At 41.7% G+C, this 13,199-nt stretch overlaps 1 protein-coding gene across 6 annotated transcripts in view; it reads left to right on the forward strand.

Annotated features, from left to right (window-relative positions):
- JAM3 (junctional adhesion molecule 3) overlaps positions 1–13,199 on the forward strand; it is a 110,378-nt gene that overhangs the window by 38,723 nt on the left and 58,456 nt on the right. The window lies entirely within an intron of this gene.

Here is a 13,199-nt window from a genome sequence, read left to right on the forward strand (position 1 = left end):
GCCAGGGGACAAGGGTGTCAGGAATGTCCAGCACCCGCTGTGTTGGTCACACTGACACTGTCCTATTCACAGCCTGGAACAACTCTCTATTGTTGAAAAGATCTGTTCACGTGAAAGTTTGCAGTTTTTGTTGCAGAAGCATTTGGCAGTTTAGCTCAGGAATGAATTTCAACTTGGTAGTTTGTTAATAAAACTAGAAAATGCGAAGAGCTTCACATACCCTTAACCTCTGATTTCCTTCCCCTAAGGGACTAGTTTTGTGGCTTTTTTGCTAGTAGGGGCTGGGATTTACATGCAGAGCATAGGAGGTAGACTCGAATTTTGCAAACTAGTGCTAATGACAGAGAATCGAGGTGATAGGATGTATTAATCCACTTGCAAGGCATGTAGCTATCTTTTTTTAGTAGGGGGCTCTTTTTCCATTATTTGGTTTATGCTTTAAGCATACCCTAAAACTGTTCTTCCAGAAGTCGTGACAACTGTGTCTTTTTTATTTTTCATGATTATTCTCAATTGCTATTACAATTTATTTTCGTTTTAAAAATTTTGGTTCTTGATATAATAGCAAACATTTCTTTTGTGGTTACCCTTTGCCAGGCTCTGTTACAAGAATTTAATGTGTACTAATTTATTTAATCTTGATAACTCTAAGAAGTTGTTACTATTATTGTGCCCTTTTGTGGATGAAGAAAGAGAAGTATGGAGAGATTCAGACCCTTGTAGGGAGTAATATCCTTTGCGTTTTAAATGGGAAATCCTTCATTACTTCTGTTAATCCAATTTTTAGTTTTTTGTATTATTCCATTTGACGGTGGAGTTCTTTTAATGGATCAGTTTAAACAAATTATCAAGTTTTCAACACTATGTGGTTTGTATATAAAATATTCTTTTGTTGACTCATGACAGGTGTGGTTCAGCTTTACAAATGTTATGCCACATGTCTCTTTTGAATGATTGTGTACTAATTAGTGTTAGGTTTCCAAATCTTTGATATTCTAGAGGAAGTGCCTTATTTAGAATTAAAACAGTAACAGTTTTCATTCTTCAGATAAGACAGTTTGTGTGCTGAAGCACGTCAAAATCTGCAAATGAAAATTTCTGGGAAATTTTAAAAAAAATGTTTAATTCTTTTATTTGCGTTTGTTTGGACTCCAGTAACATTTTTTTAGAATGGCATATTCTTTTGTATTGTTCTAATTCTTAATTATCTGGCAGCTATAATCGTTGTCAGACTTGTATGTATGTTTTTAAAAAAACAAAGAACACCTGTCTTGAAAGCGTGCAGTACTTTATATCCGCTGCTCATTCCCACATGACTTGTTGATGGGCATTTGTGCTTCAGTGCTTCAGGCTAAGGAGACTGAATGGATAAGTACTATAGATACTTAATCGTAAGTAATTGCAGTATTACATCCAGGCAGAATTATCCACACAACCCCTAAGCTCTATGGAACTTGTTTTTAAGGAAACTCCATGGGGCGGGTTTAAATCAATTCTTTTGAAAGCAACCAGACTTTCATCAAGTATAAGTTGACCACAATGTAACAGACACAGCTATGGATTTAGTACATTCAACTAGCAGCTGTTAGAGATGTGATATTAGCAAATTCCTTCTCCATAAATTCTTTGAATTTTTTAAAAGCACAAATGTAATAAAAGAAAGGAAAATATGTGTGAATGAAGTTAGGATGTATGGAGTCTGCTGAAGAGTACCCTAGTGGTGAAGTTGGATTTTTTTTTTTTTTATTTGAGACAGAGTTTCTGATGCAGTGATGTGAGCTCAGCTCACTGCAAAGCTCACTGCAAAACTCCGCCTCCCAGGTTCAAGCCATTCTCCTGCCTCAGCCTCCCGAGTAGCTGAGATTACAGATGCGTGCCACCTTGCCTGGCTAATGTTTGCATTATTTTTAGTAGACATGGGGTTTCACCATGTTGGCCAGGCTGGTCTTGAACTCTTGACCTCAACTGACGTGCCCACCTTGGCCTCCCAAAGTGCTGAGATTACAGGCGTGAGCCACTGTGCCCAGCTGGATTCTCTTTTAAGATATGTTTATAGTTGGCAGGGTGCAGTGGCTTATGCCAGCACTTTGGGAGGCCGAGGCAGGCAAATCACAAGGTCAGGAGATCAACAGCATCTTGGCCAACATGGTGAAACCCTGTCTCTACTAAAAATACAAAAATTAGTTGGGCGTGGTGGTGCGCGCCTGTTGTCCCAGCTACTCTGGAGGCTGAGACAGGAGAATCACTTGAACCTGGGAGGTAGAGGTTGCAGTGAGCCAAAATTGTGCCACTGCACGCCTGCCTGGGGGACAAGAGTGAAACTCTGTCTCGGGGACCGGGGGAGGGAAGTGGTATGTTTATAGTCAGGTGGTGTGAATGTTACGCTGTTAAAGTTGAATGCAAATTTCAGAACTTTGTATATAGTTTCAGAATTCTAGCAGTATATGCAGATAGCTTCACTGGAGTGTAAAGAGATCCTGAAAGTTTTCGTAAGCACATTCTTTTACACCTAGTTTAGCAAGGACAGTATCCACTGTGGTGCTGTATATGGAGAGCTAAAGCCTTAATTGACTGTCTCTTTGCTTCTTGGCGTGGCACACAGAAAGCCTCCTGAGAGTTAGCCCGTGTTTCTGATGTCCCAGGAATGCTGTAGTGTTTTGTGTTGGTGAGTTTCTTTTGGTTTTAAGTAGTATCTGTTATGTGTTGTATGTTACATTTCCCATGACTAGTTAATACATACAGCAGAGGTTTCAGTGCTGCTTGTATAAAGACATCAAACTATTTAATATAGTTAGGACTATGTGAACATTTTTTCTTAGTTATCTTTCATTTCCAGAGTTTCCCGAGGTTTCTATGGTTCAACCTTCCTCCTGAAAATTATTGCCAAAATCAAATTCTGCCATATTCATACTATCTGCTGTGTTTGACAGCCTCAGCCCACAGCCCACAGTGATCCTTCCTATCTCTAAATAAGCTTAGATCATAGCCTTTAGTTCAGTTTAGTACAACAGCCATTTATTGAGTATCTATGATGTGTCAGGCACTGTTCTGTGTGCTAGGGTTGCAAAATGAGTAAAACATCGCCAGCCCTTAGAGAGTCAGGGTAACTGACTGCAGTTTACATTGGGCTTTAATTGTTAGGTGTGAGCGTACTGTATCTTCTCAATGACAATAAAAAATTTGTTGGTAACAGAGGCTGAATTTGATTTTTTCTATCTTTCCAGAGGTGATTCTAGTAAATATTCAGTTTGTGTCTCTTTGTCACTTGAAAGTGAGTAAACATTTCTTAGACGCTCTTTGTGTCGAGGCATTTTTTAAAAAAACATCTTATTTCTAGTGGCCCTGGGAACTTCCGGAAAAGTCAGTTTTTACTACAGTAGTTATTGTGGAAGAAAGAGAATGGTAAGAATTTATTGACTTGGTTTAATTTCAGAATCTTTCTGCCATCTGCTTTTGTGCAAGGTTAAGAAGGAGAAAAAGATGGAGAAATGCTTATGATATCATTAAGTGACACAAGCTGCAGGTGTACTAGTATAGACTGTATGGTTACAATTACACAAAACATCCATGCTTGGGGGAAAAACAGGATGAAAAGGAACCAGAATGTTGATGGGGCTGTTTATGAGTGGAAGTGTTCTAGCCAATTGTTTTCTGCTTTTCGTTGTTTTGGTTTTCCTGGTTGATTCTTTTATTCCTTTGTCTGTTTTCCAAACGTTATTTAATGAGGATATTTTTTGTGTAATGAAAAAAATTGCATCTTGGTTTGGCTTCCAGTAGATGCAATAGTGGAATTTTAAATTTGGCACTAGTAATGGGAAAATGTAATTTGTTTGTTTAATGTGATAGCATGTGGATTGTGCCTTTTTCTAGCTTCTTAATATCAGCCACATTGGATGAAGGAGTGGCTGACTGGAAGTTCAGTTTCTTGATAATGTATTCTTTGTGACTCATTTGAGAGATTAGTTGCCACTGACTTTTGGGTGGGGGAGTCAGCTGTGGTGTCCTCAGCAAATGGTTAGCTGGAAAACTGAGAGCTGCCGAGATTACCGCCTCCCCACTTCTTTTTGAACACACAGACAAAATGATCTGAGTAATGGCCTTGGTTCACCTGTTCAAAGCAAGCCAAAAATTATGGAGCACCTACTCTGTGGCAGCCCCTGGAAGATCTCTGTTTTCTTCCTTTTGAGTGATAAAAATACAGGGTGCAATTGACTTCTATTGAAACTGGACTCTGAAAGATGCTTCCTGAAGCACACTGTCAGCTGATGTGCCCCATCGCTTCTTCCTGCCCAACATGGACTTCCTTGTTGGATGTCTTTCTCTAAGGAACGTATTTAGTGTCTTTAGAATGAAGTGCAGCTGTCTGGAAGCTGAGAGACGATGCAACAAATCCAGACAGCTGCTTTTTTTGTGTGTGTGTGGGGGGTGGGCATGTTTTTCCTTTAAAGCATCTCTGTCAGGGTACTGAAACTTAATCAGCCAATCCATATTTATTTGGTAGTCTCCATTTTCATGGCAGTAAAGCACTCCGTGGGCAAAACAGGAGAACTTAAGATAATGTCTTTCCTTTACCAGAGGGAACATATAGTTTAGTTAAATAACAGAGCAGCATTTGGGTAAATATCTTGTGGGTTTAGAAGTGAGCACTTACTCTGTCTGGGCTGACCTGGTAGAGGAGAATTTCAAGAAGGAGCTGGACTTGTACAGATAATTTGACTGACTTAAGTATAGATTTGGGAGGGACAGGAGTGTGGATGGGAAAGTGGAGGAAACTGGGCAAAGGCATGGACTTGGGAATGCATATGTTGTATTTTGGGATGAGTGAGTTATAATGATAACACCTGCCAGTTACTGAAAACTATGTGATAGCATTGTGCTTATTGCTCTAGCTGGGGTCTTAGTGAGCTTGGGCTTCTATAACAGAATACCACAAACAGGGTGGCATAAATAAGACATTTATTTCACGGGTTCTGGAGCCTGGGATGTCCAAGATGAAGTGCCTACAGATTGGGTTCCTGATGAGGGCCCCATTCCCGGCTTGCATGCTGCTGTGTCCTCACATGGTGGAGAAAAAGAGAGCCGTGGAGTCTCTTATAAGGGCACTAAGCCCATGATGGAGTTTTCATCTCATTATCTCATTTAACCCAATTACCTTCCAAAGGCACTACCTCCTAATGCCATCACATTAGGGTTAGGGTTTCATCATGTGAACTTTGTGGGGACACATACGTTCAGTCCATACCATCTGAGCTATTGTTGGTCTCAGCAGTTTTAGAGGTATCATTTTACAGATACTGAGTCTTAGGCTTGGGTAGGCTAATTACCTGCCCCAAGGTCACAGCTAGTAAATTGAAGAGGCAGATTGTCCATCGAAGAGAACATTGGCGAGTAACTACATTGTAAAGCACTTTCAATGCCCAGCTAAGAAATTTGGACTTTATTATATAGGGTCTAGAAATTCATCTGGCAGTTTCAAGCAGGAAAGTAACATGATCAGAATTGTTTTAGGAACATTAGAGAAGATTGGAGAGGGAGGTCAATTAGGAAGCTGTTAGAATAGTGCAAGGAAACTTCTTTCAGTGTAGGTCTCTTAATGTTGAACTAGTTTTTTATATCTGAAAATATGGCTAATTTTGTTCTTGAAATAAAGATTTGCTAGATACATAATCTTAGGTTGACAGTTGTTTTGTTCTAGAGCTTGGACTACATATGCTTTCTGGTTTCCATTTATTACTGTTATGATGTTTGTAGTCATTCATATCTTTCGTCTTCTAGGTTGCCTGTCTTCTTTCCAGCTACTTTAAAATCCTTTCTTTGTCTTTGGCATTCTAAAATATTACTACAAGGTGTATAGGGTGACTTTCTTTTCCTTTTCTTTCTTTCTTCTTACTGTTTTTTCAGACAGGGTCTAGCTCTGTTGCCCAGGCTGGAGTGTGGTGGTACATCACGGCTGACTGCAGCCTTGACCTCATGGGCTCAAGTAATCCTCCTGCCTCAGTCTCCCAAGTAGCCAGGACTGCAGATGGGCAGCACTTCACCTGGCTAATTTTTTAAACATTTTTTTGTAGAGACAAGGTCTTACTATGTTCCCGGGCTGATCTTGAACTCCTGAGTTCAAGGGATCCTACTGCCTTAGCCTCCCAAAGTGCATGAGATTATAGGCATGCCCTGCCTGAATTTCTTTTCGGTTATTCTACTTGTTATATGTTGTGGTTTGTATTCCTGTGAATTTCTTTCTTTCTTGAGAATTCTCAGTTCTTATCTATTCAAATATCACCTAGCTTCTACCTGCTTAATTTTTTCCTTCTGTGACTGCGATTAAACATATGTAGTCATTCTGTCCTCCAATACTGTTAACCTTTTTGTCATTTTTTTTGTGTTCTTCTCTCTCTGTGCTATTCTGGGGTCTTGATTCATTTTTGTTTTACAGCTTAACTACTTCTTCCAACCATATCTAACCTACTATTTAACCAGTGCCCAGAGTTTTTTCACCAATTATATTATTCATTTCTAAAATTTTGCTTAGTTCTTTTTATAATTGAGTCGCTTTTTGCTTGCTTAGTTTTTTTACTCCTTTCCTTTTTTTTTAGATGGAGTTTTGCTGCTGTTGCCCAGGTTGGAGCCAGTGGTGTGATCTCGGCTCACCTCAACTGCCACCTCCCGGGGTCAAGCAGTTCTCCTGCCTCAGCCTCTGGAGTAGCTGGGATTACAGGCGGCCGCCACCATGCTGGCTAATTTTTGTATTTTTAGTAGAGACGAGGTTTATCCATGTTAATAAGGCTGGTCCCGAATTCCTGACCTCAGGTGATCTGCCCGCCTTGGCCTCCCAAAGTGCTGGATCACAGGCGTGAGCCACCACACCTGGCTTACTCCTTTTCAGATTTTTAAAACATTGTGTGCACAGCTGTTTTATATTCCATATGTGATATTTCAAATATCTGAAGTTCTTAGAGATCTAAATCTGTTGTTTGTTATTTCTTATGACTTGTACATATGGTGGTTTCTTTGCTTGTATTATAAATGGATATTTGGTTGATATTAATCTATGAAAATCTAGGCCTAACCCAAGGATGCTTTCTCTTTTGTTTTTCTATTGCTATGCACCACCACACCTGGGGAACTATTTTTTATTTTATTTATTTAACTTTTTTAGACACGGGGTCCCACTATATTCCCACGCTGGTCTAGAACTCCCAGTCTCAAGTGGTCCTTCCAGCTCAGCCTCCCAAATAGCTGAGTTTATGGGCATGAGCCACCACATTTTCTTTATTCAGTCCACCATCTGTGGGCAGCTAGCATGATTCCATGTCTGTGCTGTTGTCAGTTGTGCTGTGATAAACACACAAGTACGTGTGTCTTTTTGATAGACTGATTTTTTTTCCTTTGGGTATATACCCAGTAATGGGATTGCCAGGTTGAATGGTAGTTCTGCTTTTAGTTGTGAAATGTCCAAACTTTTCTTTTGGACCTGTCCAAGCTTTTCACAGGGCCTGAACTAATTTTCATTCCCACCAACAGTATGAGCATTCCCCTTTCTTTGCAATCTCACTAACATCTATTGGTTTTTTTTTTTTTTTTTGAGATGGAGTCTTGCTCTGTTGCCCAAGCTGGAGTGTAGTGGTATGATCTTGGCTCGCTGCAACCTCTGCCTCTTGGGTTCAAGCGATTCTCCTACCTCAGCCTCCCAAGTAGCTGGGATTACAGGCTCCTGCCATCATGCCCAACTAATTTTTGTATTTTTAGTAGAGACAGGGTTTTGCCATGTTGGCCAGTCTGGTCTCAAACTCTTGACCTTAGGTGATCTGCCCACCTTGGCCTCCTAAAGTGCTGGGATTACGTGCGCGAGCCACTGAACCCGGCCTGTTTTTTGATTCTTTAATAGCCATTCTGTCTGGTGTGAGATGGCATGTCATTGTGGTTTGGATTTGCATCTCTCTGATGATGAGTGATGTTGAGCATTTTTTTGTATGTGTATTGGCCACATACATGTCTTTTGAGAAGTATCTGTTTATGTCTTGCCCACTTTTTAATGGGGTTGTTTTTTTCTTGTTGTTTAAGTTCCTTATAGATTCTGGATATTGCTATGCCAAGGATGCTTTTTTTTTTTTTTTTTTTTTTTTTTTTTTTTTTTTTTTGAGATGGAGTTTTGCTCTTTCGCCCATGCTGGAGTGCAGTGACAGTCTTGGCTCACTGCAACCTCAAGCAATTCTCCTGCCTCAGCCTCCCGAGTAGCTGGGATTACAGGTGCCTGCCACCACACCTGGCTAATTTTTGTACATTTAGTAGAGACAGTGTTTCACCTTGTTGGCCAGGCTGGTCTTGAACTCCTGACCTCAGGTGATCCACCTGCCTCAGCCTCCCAAACTGCTGGGATTACAGGTGTGAGCCACTGTGCCTGGCCAAGGATGGTTTTTCTTGAGAGTGCGGCCTTCCACTGAGTTGACAGGACAGCCTCTTTCTGGGGTGACTAGCTCTTTCAGGATCTCTGGCATTACCTCAAAATGTCAGGCCCCGCTTTCCTCTTACCTGCCTTTCTGCTGGTCCAAGGGCTCAGTGTCCCCACTGAAGTGTGTGTTTGTTTGTTTTTAAGTTGGAGTCTCACTCTGTTGCCCAGGCTGGAGTGCAGTGGCATGATCTCAGCCCACTGCAGCCACCACCTTCCAGGTTCAAGCGATTCTTCTGTCTCAGCCTCCCAAGTAGCTGGGATTACAGGCGCCTGCCACCACACCTGGCTAATTTTTGTATTTTTAGTAGAGACGGGGTTTCGCTATGTTGGCCAGGCTGGTCTCAAACTCCTGACCTCAGGTGATCTGCCTGCCTTGGCCTCCCAAAGTGCTGGGATTACAGGCGTGAGCCACCGTGCCCGGCCCACTGAAGTGTTAAAATGAGCCTTTGCTCTCAGTTTAACACTCCTCACCCATCTTTCTGCTCTCTGGTTTTAGCCTACAGCTGTATCAGTTTGTCCTTTTAAAGATTCCCCCACTTCCTTGTGAGATGTGGAGTAAAAACTGACTTTTGCAGGATCTCATTGTTGGAGCAGAAGGGCCCTTCGTGGCACCTAATCAGCTACACTTCTGAAAACAGGAATAGCAACTTTACTTCACCTGTTCCCCCTCTCGTTAATGGAAGAGTCACACACTCTTCTTTAACTGTTCTTGTTGTAAGGGTAATGTTTTTGTTTTCCTTTTTTAAATACAAAATTATGGGCCGAGTGCAGTGGCTCACTTTGGGAGGCCAAGGCAGGTAGATCACCTGAGGTCGGGAGTTCGAGACGAGCCTGACCAACATGGAGAAGCCCTCTCTCTACTGAAAATAAAAAAAATTAGCCTGGTGTGTGACATGCGCCTATAATCCCAGCTTCTCAGGAGGCTGAGGCAGGAGAATTGCTTGAACCTGGGAGGTGGAGGTTGTGGTGAGCCAAGATCGTGCCATTGTACTCCAGCCTTGGCAATAAGAGGGAAACTCCTTCTCAAAACAAAACAAAATTATGAACTTAAATATTTGCTGTTTTTTTCATTGCATACACCCCCAGGAAGTTCTGATATTCTTGAGGGTTGGGGTTGTATGTCTCTCCCTAAGAATCACTGCTTTAAAGATGGGGCTCTCTTATTTAAAAAATATGCCCAACTCTATAGCTATAATCTCTGTCCTTGAATTAGTTTGTCTGAAAAGCAAACATTTATCATTAACTTAAAATTTGGAGAATTACAACTATTCCACACTAGACAGCCACCTGAAACAGCACCTACTTAGTCTACTAGTAATAGCTATAGATGAAGACATTCAGGGACAAAGTACAAAGGTAACTTTACCAAGCTTTCCAGCTGAAATCTGAGATTCCGTTCTCCACAGGATGAAGTGCTGGTTTACTGAAAGGTGCCATCCGATGTACTGTGTGGACAGAAACCACCCACTGCATCTCTGGAAGGCTGTGTTGTTTACAGCCTTTCAGATAGTTTTCTGGGTGAAAAAAAGAGCACAGTATCGTGGGTGTTAGGCATTTTGGATTCATTTCCTAGCTTTGCATGTGATTCATTTTTTGGACCTTGGGGAAATAATATTGGTTGTAATCCAAATCACTTGAAAGTAATTTAAACCCAACCTCTCTCACACTACCACCAAAACATCCACACTTCTTTCCCTTTCTTATCAGCTAACCCACCTTAGGTATATGAGTTTTAGATCCAAAGGAGTGACTTTGTAGGCATATAAATTTATAACTGATTAATTGAATTAGTTCATATTTGTTAATTATAATTGCACTTGAAGGTTTTGAAAATGTGGTCAACAGAAATATCTTCCTCTTCTGAAAGTTTAGGTGTGTTTTGTAGGCAGGTAAACTTGGTTTGAAGCCCTCCTCCATCCTGAGAGGTTGGAAAAATTTATTCAGAAAACTGTTGGGTTTTTTTTGTTCTTTTTTTGTTTTTTAAATCTACAGCTTTACTTACTAGATCTAGTGTTTCAAGAATTCCTGTGTTTGTTTACCAGGAAGAAAAAATGGATAACCAATTGGTTAGGTTGCTATTTTTAATTCAATCTGATTTGTAAGCATCAGATATGAAGTTTTCACTCTGACCATATTTGGTCTAGCTGGTAAGTCCACTGGTGATAGAGAATGAGCTGAGAACCTTTGCTGTGAATCACTAAAGCAGTGGCTGAGTAAAAAAAAAGAAATCTCAATCTTTTATTTGCCAGACAGTTTTAGATCTTGGGGTAACGTCAGTGAAATAGCTTAGGTTTTGACTACTTTATAGGAAAAGATGAAATCTATGGACTCCTCCAAAAAGTGCTTTTATGCTTGATATGGCTTGGCTCTGTGTCCCCACCCAAATCTTGTAGCTCCCGTAATTTCCTCATGTTGTGGGAGGGACCCAGTGGCAGATAATTGAATCATGGGGTGGGTCTTTCCCGTGCTGTTCTCGTGATAGTTAGTAAGTCTCTTGAGATCTGATGGGTTTAAAAAGGGGAGTTTTCCTGCACAAGCTCTCTTCTCTTGTCGCTGCCACGTGAGACGTGCCTTTTACCTTCTGCCATGATTGTGAGGCCTCCCCAACCATGTGGAACTGTTTAAGTCTAATAAACCTCTTTCTTTTGTAAATTGCCCAGTCTCAGGTATGTCTTTATCAGCAGCATGAAGACAGATTAAAAGAGTAAACTGGTACCAGTAGAATGGGGTGCCACTGAAAATACCTGAAAATGTGGAAGTGACTTTGGAACTGGGTAACAGGCAGAGGTTGGAACAGTTTGGAGGGCTCAGAAGAAGACAAGAAAATGTGGGAAAGTTTGGAACTTCCTAGAGACTTGTTGAATGGTTTTTTACCAAAATGCTGATAGTTATATGGATAATGAAATCCAGGCTGAGATGGCCTCAGATGGAGATGAGGAACTTGTTGGGAACTGGAGTAAAGGTGACTCTTGGTATATTTTAGCTAAGAGAGTGGTGACATTTTGCCCCGCCATAGAGATTTGTGCAACTTTGAACTTGAGAGAGAGGATTTAGGATATCTAACGGAAGAAATTCCTAAGCAGCAAAACATTCAAGAGTTGACTTGGGTGCTGTTAAAGGCATTCAGTTTTATAAGGGAAGCAGAGCATAAAAGTTCAGAAAATTTGCAGCTGGACAATGTGATATTAAAGAAAATCTTGTTTTCTGAGGAGAAATTCAAGCTGGCTGCAGAAATTTCCATAAGTAACGAGGAGCCAAATGTTAATCCCCAAGACAATGGGGAAAATGTCTCCAGGGCATGTCAGAGGCCTTCACAGCCAAGCCTCCCATCACAGGCCCGGAGGCCTAGGAGGAAAAAGTGGTTTCGTGGGCTGGGCCCTGGGTCCCTGTGCTGTGTGCTGCCTGTAGACTCAGTGCCCTGCATTCCAGCCGCTCTAGCCATGGCTGAAAGGGGCCAGCATAGAGCTCAGGCCATGGCTTCAGAGGATGCAAGCCCCAAGCCTTGCAACTTCCACATGGTGTTGAGCCTGTGAGTGCATAGAAAGTCAAGAATTGAGGTTTGGGAACCTTCACCTAGATTTCAGAGGATATATGAAAATGCCTGGATGTCCAGGCAGAAGTGTGCTGCAGTGGTGGGGCTCTCATTGAGAACATCTGCTAGGACAGTGCAGAAGGGAAATGTGGGGTCAGATCCCCCACACACAGTCCTTGCTGGGGTACCACCTAGTGGAGCTGTGAGAAGAGGGCCACACCATCCTCCAGACCCCAGAATGATAGATCCACTGACAGCTTGCACCATGCACCTGGAAAAGCCACAGACACTCAACACCAGCCTGTGAAAGCAGCGGGGAGTGAGGCTGTATCCTGCAAAGCCACAGGTGGGGAACTGTCCAAGACCATGGGAACCCACCTCTTATATCAGTGTGACCTGGATGTGAGACTTGGAGTCAAGGGAGATCATTTTGGAGCTTTAAGATCTGACTGCCTTGTTGGATTTTGGACTTGCATGGGGCCTATAGCTCCTTTGTCTTGGCCAGTTTCTCCCATTTGGAATGGCTTTATTTACCTAATGCCTGTACCACATTGTATCTAGGAAGTAACTAACTTGCTTTTGATTTTACAGGTTCATAGGCAGAAGGGACTTGTCTCAGATGAGACTTTGGACTGTGGACTTTTGAGTTAATGCTGAAATGAGCTAAACTTTTGGGGGACTGTTGGGAAGGTATGATTGGTTTTGAAATGTGAGGACATGAGATTTGGGAGGGGCCAGGGGTGGAATGATATGGTTTGGCTCTGTGTCCCCACCCAAATCTCATCTTGTAGCTTCTGTAATTTCCTCATATTGTGGGAGGGATTCGATGGGAGATAATTGAATCATGGGGGTGGGTCTTTCTCATGCTGTTCTCGTGATAGTGAATAAGTCTTATGAGATTTGATGGTTTCAGAAAGGGGAGTTTCCTTGCACAAGCTCTTCTCTTGTCTGCTGCCATGTGAGATGTGCCTTTCACCTTCTGCCATGATTATGAGGCCTTCCTAGCCACGTGGAACTGTAACTACGATAAGCCTATTGCTTTTGTAAATTGCCCAGTCTTGGGTATGTCTTTATCAGCAGCATGAAAACAGACTAATATAATGCATATGCATGGAAAGTTTTATATACTGTTTTGGGGGATTTGTAACCCCCCCAGAAGACCATTTATGCACCACCTCAGGTTGAGAAGCCTGCTTTAGGGCCCAGGATCCCTATAGAGGA

The sequence above is a fragment of the Macaca fascicularis genome, chromosome 14, assembly GCF_037993035.2.
Source record: "Macaca fascicularis isolate 582-1 chromosome 14, T2T-MFA8v1.1".
Classification (NCBI taxonomy): Eukaryota; Metazoa; Chordata; class Mammalia; order Primates; family Cercopithecidae; genus Macaca; species Macaca fascicularis.